This window comes from Tasmannia lanceolata, unplaced genomic scaffold (genome assembly GCF_043159265.1).
Source record: "Tasmannia lanceolata isolate RefF3 unplaced genomic scaffold, GAP_Taslan_0.1 ptg000908l, whole genome shotgun sequence".
Lineage (NCBI taxonomy): Eukaryota > Viridiplantae > Streptophyta > Magnoliopsida > Canellales > Winteraceae > Tasmannia > Tasmannia lanceolata.
In genome coordinates this window covers 7,501-17,500 of record NW_027519573.1, presented here as the reverse complement: position 1 = coordinate 17,500, position 10,000 = coordinate 7,501, and the positions used below count along the sequence as shown (strand labels likewise).

General features: G+C 36.0%; 3 non-coding genes across 3 annotated transcripts; 1 reads left to right on the top strand and 2 right to left on the bottom strand.

Moving 5' to 3' along the window:
• Positions 1 to 3,621: 3,621 nt before the first annotated feature.
• TRNAF-GAA (transfer RNA phenylalanine (anticodon GAA)) lies at positions 3,622 to 3,694 on the bottom strand. The gene has a single exon. It is a non-coding gene; the product is annotated as a tRNA-Phe (tRNA).
• A 1,730-nt stretch (positions 3,695 to 5,424) lies between these two features.
• TRNAT-UGU (transfer RNA threonine (anticodon UGU)) lies at positions 5,425 to 5,497 on the top strand. Its single transcript has one exon. It is a non-coding gene; the product is annotated as a tRNA-Thr (tRNA).
• Positions 5,498 to 6,765: 1,268 nt separating this feature from the next.
• On the bottom strand, positions 6,766 to 6,852 carry TRNAS-GGA (transfer RNA serine (anticodon GGA)). Its single transcript has one exon. It is a non-coding gene; the product is annotated as a tRNA-Ser (tRNA).
• Positions 6,853 to 10,000: the final 3,148 nt, after the last annotated feature.

The window sequence follows — 10,000 nt, the reverse complement described above, 5'->3', positions numbered from 1 at the left end:
CTACCGATGCAGACTTTATGCAAGAAGATTAGGGGTCTGTTTGAACTTGGATGAGTTAGGAATCCAATCCCCCGACTGATCGCTCTTTGGTGGAACAACAACCCAAATTCATTGTTTCAGAAATAATGAATTGGTCCTAAAGGTATCAACGTTTGTGCTCTCTTCTATTTCTATGAGTGTTTTTGGGGATTTGGTCTGTCGAATTGTTCGACAACGCGTGATTCCATCAGAGCTATCTTCTGTAGATAATTTATGATTCGGCCGACTCTACCATTGTGGTACGCTCCATTGTGTGGGTTTGCTTCAAACGAAACCTCTTTTGATTGTCACGAAACCTAACCCATTGGTTGGTCTTACTAGGTGTTATTACATTAATAAGTATTTCGAGTCATTCCAAATAGCGATTTTGGGTACTAGAAATGGGTCCGAAATAGGATGACTCTTTCAAGACTTTTAACTCGATTTAAATAACTCGATTGTTTCTGGGGGGTCCTGTCGGGATAGTACAGGTCAAAAGTATCTAATTTGGGTATAGGAACCCATGAGTTGTTCTATGTAAGGGTTCCTCATAATTCAACAGATTGAAGATTGAATCAAATCAATTAAGTATAAATCTGGGACAAGGAGAGAGTCTAATTGGTCGATGCATTCTGTTTCTGTTTATGTATTCATATCGAATCAATAGAAACAATGATTCTATACCCCGATCTTAATGAAAAGAATACACCAACGCCAACCGAGTAGAATATACCCTAAATCCCGAGCTAGGCATTCTACTACAAAAGAGAAAAAAAAAAATGAGCCAGACCTCTTCTTTGATTTTATTATATTATTATATTATATTCATTGAATATTTTCATTGAAAATGGAATATTTCCATTTTATTTTCACATAATTATAGATAATATAATTAATATTGAATTAATCTTTTTTTTATTCATTTTTGATGAAAATGAAAATATTCTTTCATTTATTTTTTTTTTTATAGAAAACCCAAGGTAAAGTGAGAGAGTCTTATTTGTACAAGAACATAATATGTCTACACCATATCTAAATAGAATTGAAGAAAGGGTAAGTGGGATTCTATTGGATGAATCTTGAAACGAGGCATGACCCGCAGCAAACAAACTCAACTATGTGGTTCGATCAAAATTGTTGTTTCGACTAAGCAGTTATGGATGAATTGACAATTCCAATTTGAATCGACTAATTCGGTATATTCCACATTCATGAGAGTGCATCTATGTTTCTGCTTTACGAATATGATATTTTCTGGGCATTTCTAATAATATCAAGTCTTATTCCTATTTTAGCATTTCTAATTTCGGGAGTTTTAGCCCCGATTAGTGAAGGACCAGAGAAACTCTCTAGTTATGAATCGGGTATAGAACCAATGGGGGATGCTTGGTTACAATTCCGAATTCGCTATTACATGTTTGCTCTAGTTTTTGTTGTTTTTGATGTTGAAACGGTCTTTCTTTATCCATGGGCAATGAGTTTCGATGTATTGGGTGTATCTGTATTTATAGAAGCTTTCATTTTCGTGCTTATCCCAATTGTTGGTTCAGTTTATGCATGGCGAAAAGGAGCATTGGAATGGTCTTAGCTCCTGAATATTCAGACAATCAAAATCAAAAACAAAGAAAAGATTACATTGAGACAGTTATTAATTCTATTGAGTTTCCGTTACTTGACCAAACAACCCAAAATTCAGTTATTTCAACTACATCGAATGATCTTTCGAATTGGTCAAGACTCTCCAGTTTATGGCCGCTTCTCTATGGTACCAGTTGTTGCTTCATTGAATTTGCTTCATTAATAGGCTCGCGATTCGACTTTGATCGTTATGGATTGGTACCAAGATCGAGTCCTAGGCAAGCAGACCTCATTTTAACAGCCGGCACAGTAACAATGAAAATGGCGCCTTCCTTAGTGAGATTATATGAGCAAATGCCTGAACCAAAATATGTCATTGCGATGGGAGCTTGTACTATTACAGGAGGGATGTTCAGTACGGATTCTTATAGTACCGTTCGGGGAGTCGATAAGCTAATTCCTGTGGATGTCTATTTGCCGGGCTGCCCACCCAAACCAGAGGCAGTTATAGATGCTATAACGAAACTTCGTAAGAAAGTATCTCGAGAAATCTATGAAGATCAAATTGGGTCTCAACAGGAAAATCGATATTTTACTACCAATCACAAGTTTCATGTTGGACGCAGTACTCATACTGGAAATTACGATCAAGGATTACTCTATAAATCTCCATCTACTTCAGAAATACCTCCTGAAACTGAAACATCTTTCAAATACAAAAGTTCAGTATCTTCCCACGAATTAGTGAATTAGGCAGGATGCTTTTGTGCAGAATAACAAACAGCGGGTAAATCTTCATAAATTTCATCGTAAATGTGAAATACTCATACAAATACAAATGTGGGAGAGATCAAGAAGATGCAAGGTCGTTTATCTGCTTGGCTAGTCAAGCATGAGCTAGTGCATAGATCTTTGGGCTTCGATTACCAAGGAATAGAGACTTTACAAATAAAGCCCGAGGATTGGTACTCCATTGCTGTCATTTCATATGTATATGGTTACAATTATCTACGTTCCCAGTGTGCTTATGATGTAGCACCGGGCGGGTTGTTAGCTAGTGTGTATCATCTTACGAGAATACAGTATGGTGTGGATCAACCCGAAGAGGTATGCATAAAAGTATTTGCCCCAAGGAGGAATCCTAGAATCCCGTCTGTTTTCTGGATTTGGAAAAGTGCTGATTTTCAAGAACGGGAATCTTATGATATGTTGGGAATCTCTTATGAAAATCATCCACGCCTGAAACGTATCTTGATGCCTGAAAGTTGGATAGGCTGGCCCCTACGTAAGGATTATATTGCCCCCAATTTCTATGAAATACAAGATGCTCATTGAATGATAAGAAACTAATATTCACTTCTACGACTCCAGATATTCAAGGAATCTTTTTATGTTCTGTTCTAGATGAAACAGAATAACTGGACTCTCATCTCAGTATTATGAATGGGCTACTAAAGGGGCTTCATTGATATTCCCCAATTTGGAAGATATCCATTTCGGATGAGCAAAGCCAATAGGATGAATCAAAAGAGTTCTGCACCATGAACTTTGTACCGCGCACATCACTTAGATGGGCCCCGAAAAGTCACGTAGGAGGGAGTGAAGAAAGAGAAAGTGAAGAAATAGAATATGAAAGAAAATATGAAATTATGAACTCAAAATTCAGAAATGAAAAGGGGATCAGATTTTCTTTGTACTGTATCTGAAATGAATCCTGTCTATTCCTACCCTTCGATTCCTCTCTAGACTAGACTTTTGGGTTTTCAGCCAACTAACTTCAATTCAAATATGTATGAAGTATTAACATTCTTTTTGAGCGAGAGCAGGTACAGTATGAACAAACAAAAAAGAAGAGGGAACAGAATCTAATTCTTTTCTTTACCCATCAAAAAAAAAAATGGGGGATCTAGATATATCCCTAGATGGATAAGTATGTATCATGATCTAGACTATTAACGAATAGAATATGGATCCCGATCCATATCGATTCATTTGTATGAGTATCTATTCGATATATTAACCACGTGCCAGGAACCAGATTTGAACTGGCGACACGAGGATTTTCAGTCCTCTGCTCTACCAGCTGAGCTATCCCGACCATCCCCGACGCATCATCCTACTAGAGGGCTTGGGTCTATGTCAATTAAAGGGACTCAAAAAACATTAGAAAATCTTACCTCAGCCTTGGAATTTCTTGGATCTTCAAAAAGAAGACTTTGTAAGTGTAAGAGTAATGATATGGACTGTGAATGATTCAATAATGGAGATTCCTTGCCATATATGTTCATTTGTACGTAGATCATATCTATCACAAGACTTGTGATAAGAGAGAGAAAGATTTCTGGTCGGATCCATTTGTGAAAGAGTAGAGTGAGTGAGAAACATAGCTAAGCTCATTTTGAACCACTGACGAAAAAAGAGGATAAATGGTTAGGGAATGGAATAAAATAGGCCTTTTTTTTTTTATTGGGGATAGAGGGACTTGAACCCTCATGATTTCAAAAGTCGACGGATTTTCCTCTTACTATAAATTTCATTGTTGTCGGTATTGACATGTAGAATGGGACTCTATCTTTATTCTCGTCCGATTAATCAGTTCTTCAAAAGATCTTTCAGACTCTGGAGTAAATGATTTGATCACTGAATCTTCGATTCTTCCTTTTGGAATCGATTTAATTTAGCAAGAATTCTGCAATTTTTCATATAAATAATCAAAAAATCCGGATTCGGGTCGTGATTAATCATTTGATATTTAAGTACGTCTATGTACTTAAATAAGGTCATCCTTTCTGGAGTTTTGATAGAAGGATTCCTCTACCAATGTAGTCAACCCCGTTCGTTAGAACAGCTTCCATTGAGTCTCTGCACCTATCCTTCTTTTGATTCTCGCTTTCTGAACCCTTGTTTTCAGAAAACTGGATTTGGCTCAGGATTGCCCATTTTTAATTCCAGGGTTTCTCTGAATTTGGAAGTTACCACTTAGTAGGTTTCCATACCAAGGCTCAACCCAATCAAGCCCGTAGCGTCTACCAATTTCGCCATATCCCCCTTATGAGATCTCGATCTCATTGTGATCCCATCCCCTTCTTTCATTTATGTTGGAACCATTGAATTCATTAGATACTGATTCCTATATCGAAAAAGTGTCTGCTCCTATTTTATTTCTTGCCCATCTTCTTTCATATCTATTGGAGGACCATTCCATTATTTGGTCCAATCAGAAATGATTCTATCATTGATGTATCTGCAATTCAATATGGATGGATATATCCCACATATAGATGTTCCCCCCCCCTCTCATTTTTCCCGCGCAGTTTGGAATACTGGAACGGTCGATATTCATTCTTCTTTTTTTTTTTTTCGTCCTATCTCCTCCCTTTCCGAATGAAACAAAAGGAATATCTCAGTAGGATCTGGATTGCATCCTTATCTTATCCTTTCCTTAGGAACTACACTCTAATAGAAATAGAATTCATATAATCTGCTATAACTGCTATAACTAATAGTTATATTCTATTCTATAATAGAATATAGAATTATTTCATATGTATATAGTATTATTTTGCGTTTTTTAAATTTGATTTGAATGAAAAAAAAAAATTCTAGTGCTAGTGACTACTAATAAATGAAATAATCAAAAATAAATAATCAAATAGAAAATAATCAAAAATAAAATCAAAATTCATATTATATTAATAATTATTAATATTAATTAATATGTTATAATAATTTATAATAATTAATATTAATAATTATTAATAGCTAATAGCTAACTAAGATCCCAATAGTTTCCCGAATTCCTATTCACGCACTATTTCTGTTATATGAGCCCGCTTAGCTCAGAGGTTAGAGCACCGCATTTGTAATGCGATGGTCATCGGTTCGATTCCGATAGTCGGCTTTCTCTATTTGTTCTATTTTTTTTTTTTTATCAGGATTGATCATCTTTCCTTGAGACCAAGGAATATTGAGAAGACCCCCCCCTTTTTTTTCTCCAAATGTCGGGTTACCGATCTATTATGTTATGTCGCGGGAACTTCCAACTATGAATAAAGAATAAAAAACGGATTGGAGCCGTTTGATCTATACAGAACAAATCAAGAAAAGGATCCTTAACTTCCCATATATACAATATACAAAATAATACGGATATTGATACAATTCATCTTATTCCTCTTTGTAGTACTTCAGTGGATTTAGCTTCGTTTATCGTTTAGTTCAGTATTAATTTAGGTTTATTCTGTAAAATGAAATTTCAATAAAATTAAGGAGTCTTTATGTCTCGTTACCGAGGGCCTCGTTTCAAAAAAATACGCCGTCTAGGGGCTTTACCGGGACTCACTAGGAAAAGACCTAGATCCGGAAGTGATCTTAGAAACCAATCGCGTTCCGGGAAAAGATCTCAATATCGTATTCGTCTAGAAGAAAAACAAAAATTGCGTTTTCATTATGGTCTGACAGAGCAACAATTACTTAGATATGTTCGTATTGCTGGGAAAGCCAAAGGGTCAACAGGTCAGGTTTTACTACAACTACTTGAGATGCGTTTGGATAACATCCTTTTTCGATTGGGTATGGCTTCGACCATTCCGGGAGCCAGGCAATTAGTTAATCATAGACATATTTTAGTTAATGGCCGTATAGTAGATATCCCAAGTTATCGCTGCAAACCCCAAGATATTATTACTATGAGGGATGAACAAAGATCCAGAGCTCTGATTCAAAATTATATGGATTCATCCCCCCACGAGGAGTTGGCAAAACATTTGAGTCTTTATTCATCCCAATATAAAGGATTAGTAAATCAAATAATAGATATTAAGTGGATCGGTTTGAAAATCAATGAGTTGCTAGTCGTAGAATATTATTCCCGTCAGACTTGAACCTAACTAAAATAACAAAGCTTTGGACAAGCCCCTTTTTTTTCTTTCGCCGAAGTAAATAGATCTAAGAGGTTTGATCCGGATTTTTCTCCCATTCACGTATTACAAATGGATCAGCGGTGAGATTTTTATTCCTTGTCCATTCTTTCCGTTCCGGTATTTTCCATACCACAGCAATTAGGAATAGAGAATCTATATCAAATAAAGTACGATTGGAATACTCGTATCAATTGTTATTTGATTTGATACATTGTAGTCGGTACCGTTGGTGAATTAGGTGAAGGTACGGAGAGAGAGGGATTCGAACCCTCGGTAAACAAAAGCCTACATAGCAGTTCCAATGCTACGCCTTGAACCACTCGGCCATCTCTCCTACATAATCTTATGATTATGACCCAGAAACCGAGTGAATAGCGAGTCATTCATATTATTGTATTATTGCAATACAGGTATGACCAATCAATTCTAAATAGAAAATAGAAAACTTTTCATTAAAGAAAGATCTTCCCTCGAGGATCGAGGGATAAAAAAACATTTTTTTTCTTATCTTTTTCTTATCTTATTAAAAAGATTAAAAAAAAATAGATAGAATCTATCTATTCATGTTTGTCAAGAAGACGATCCCGTCTTATTCTTAGATTTATACTGGATTAAACCAATGAATTGGAACAAGTCAACTGACCCTATTTTATACTATGGTTACATTTAGACTATTATGGTTCCATAGGAATTCCAAAATTCCTTTCTAGTTTCAGATTTCTCAACAACAATTCCTCTCATGAGCTACCCCACAATCTATTACAAATTCATGAATCGTCCCATGGATTTTTTTGATATTTCGATTGCGTGGTGTATACACACTATGCACAAAAAATGGATGGTTATTCTTATTCTATTTTCATCATGGAATGATTCTATTATTTGATTTGATTTTTTTTTTCTTTGGATCATAATCAAATCAAAACTTCTAGAGTCATCAGAATCTGTAGGAAAAACTTCCTTGATTCCTGAGCTTCGATAAAATAGGAATAGTTCCGTTCATTGGTATACTACTTAATATTTATACTTAATACTTAATTTAAATGAAATACAATCGGATTCAAATATTTCCTATCCATCCCTGCCCCAAAGGGACAATTTGAGTGGAAGGTCGACACCTTTTTTTTTAGAATGAGTCCGTTTGTTTTTATGTGATTTCGTACTATACAATTCCTTTGTTTGTGGGATCATTTTCCCTCTAGGGGTAATGAGAAGAATTATGGAATGGATTGTTAACCATGCCTAGATCTCGGATAAATGGAAATTTTATTGATAAGACCTCTTCAATTGTAGCCAATATCTTATTACGAATAATTCCGACAACCTCAGGAGAAAAAGAGGCATTTACCTATTACAGAGATGGTGCGATTTGATTTTTTTTTATTATTATTTATTTATTATTTATGATTTACCGACCTCAGTCTTACGAGAAAGAGACATGATTCGTAATACAAAGAAAAAAGATTTTTGAAATAAACCTATGCTCGGTGAAGGTGAAATTTAGAGATAGAACAATTCCTTCTGTCGTGTATCCCCGATTGATGCAGCCTCAGATGCTTCAATTGTTGATTTGAGTATTGAGCGAAAGGTTACACCTACAGGTTCTGTATTGTAGGTCAATCCGACTCCACTAGGACCAGACCAATAGGCGGCATAGAGGAAGAAGCACTACACCTAGGAATCAACAACGCGAAAACTTTGTTATAAATTACCCCTTTTCCTTATCGGGATCGGGACTAACAAGAATGGTTGGGACAACAAACATCCATCTCGTTCGTACTTTGGATACCCGTATAACCATCGAAGATCGTTGAAGTGACTAATTCCTGGAAATAGGGGGCGTTGAGGACAAAGAAATTGTTGGAGTTACCATTTCTATCTAGCACCAACATGGTTGGTGTTAAGAAAATATAGACCTCTTGCAGGAAGGCTGGCTAGAGATTTCTTGTAAAAACACCAGCCCCTGTCAGTTCATAATGAGAATATTTCAATCTTTTTTGATTCCATGGATTATTCCCCTTATTACTATGCACAGAAGGGAGGAGCCGTATGAGATGAAAGTCTCACGTACGTTTCTGGAACGGAGATTCTTTGAATAGAATGAACGACCGTAACGGATGTCAGCTCAATCCGAAGGAAATTATGCGGAAGCTTTACAAAATTATTATGAAGCTATGCGACTAGAAATTGATCCCTATGATCGAAGTTATATACTCTATAACATAGGCCTTATCCACACAAGCAACGGAGAACATACGAAGGCTTTGGAATATTATTTCCGGGCACTCGAACGAAACCCATTCTTACCACAAGCTTTTAATAATATGGCCGTCATCTGTCATTACGTGCGACTATCTCCACTATAGAAAGAAGGAAAGAAAGATCAAACCTCCTAGTAAATACTAGAAAAAAATAGGCTTTCTACATATGCATCATTCAAAGCAACGAGTTTTATCAGCTGTAGCAAAGAAAGAGACTTCATAGGAGCCAAATATGAAGAAATAGGTACGGCCTATATATTAGATTCTATGGATAAAGAAAGGATCTAATTGATAGAGGAAGCACCGTAAAGATCAATTAGCGAGGTTTTGGGGCCGATACAATAAGAACTGCTTACTTATGTCATGATATGAGATAAAAGTTAGGAATCAACTTATGTAATAGAGTCGATCTACTAAGGTATTGAGCAGCGGTGTAGCATCAGATCCCAAAGATAGTAAGTCCTTTCTTTCTTTTGGAGGAAAGAAAATCTTTTTCAAAGATTCTATATGAATTTCTATATGAAAATGAAACCGAGATAGTTACCTTTCATAAAATTCTAAGTATAAGGGGAGGATACCTATGCTTCATTCTTCTGAAGGTAGGAGAAAAGATAAAACTGATTTGATTATTGATTCAAATTAGAGTTTGAAACTCATGTAATTCACCTCTTCTATTCTGGTTAACTCGATAAAAAATCGGATCTATTTACGAGAAATCTCATTCAGTTAGATATGGTAGATTAAGATGGGACACCAAAAGAATTGACTGCTGAGCCGTATGAGGTAGGAAACTCTCAAGTACGGTTCTAAGGGAAGGAATCGACCCACCTATTCCGACCGGGGAGAACAGGCCATTCGACAGGGAGATTCTGAAATTGCAGAGGCTTGGTCCGATCAAGCTGCTGAATATTGGAAACAAGCTATAGCGCTTACTCCAGGTAATTATATTGAAGCACATAACTGGTTGAAGATCACACGACGGTTCGAATAAGAACACTCTCTTTTATAATTCATTATAATGTTGGATCCATCAATCAAATAAAATAGATCGTTCCTCCGGGAAGAGCCAATCGAGGAATTTCATTATATCCCTTCTAAGATCGTTCTATTTCACCCGGTACCTCATAGAGATAAACGATACGGATACAGTAAATGACTAATGAATGATCCTTTGATTTGTAATAGAATAATATAATACCTTCCGTGTAAGATTAAGATATG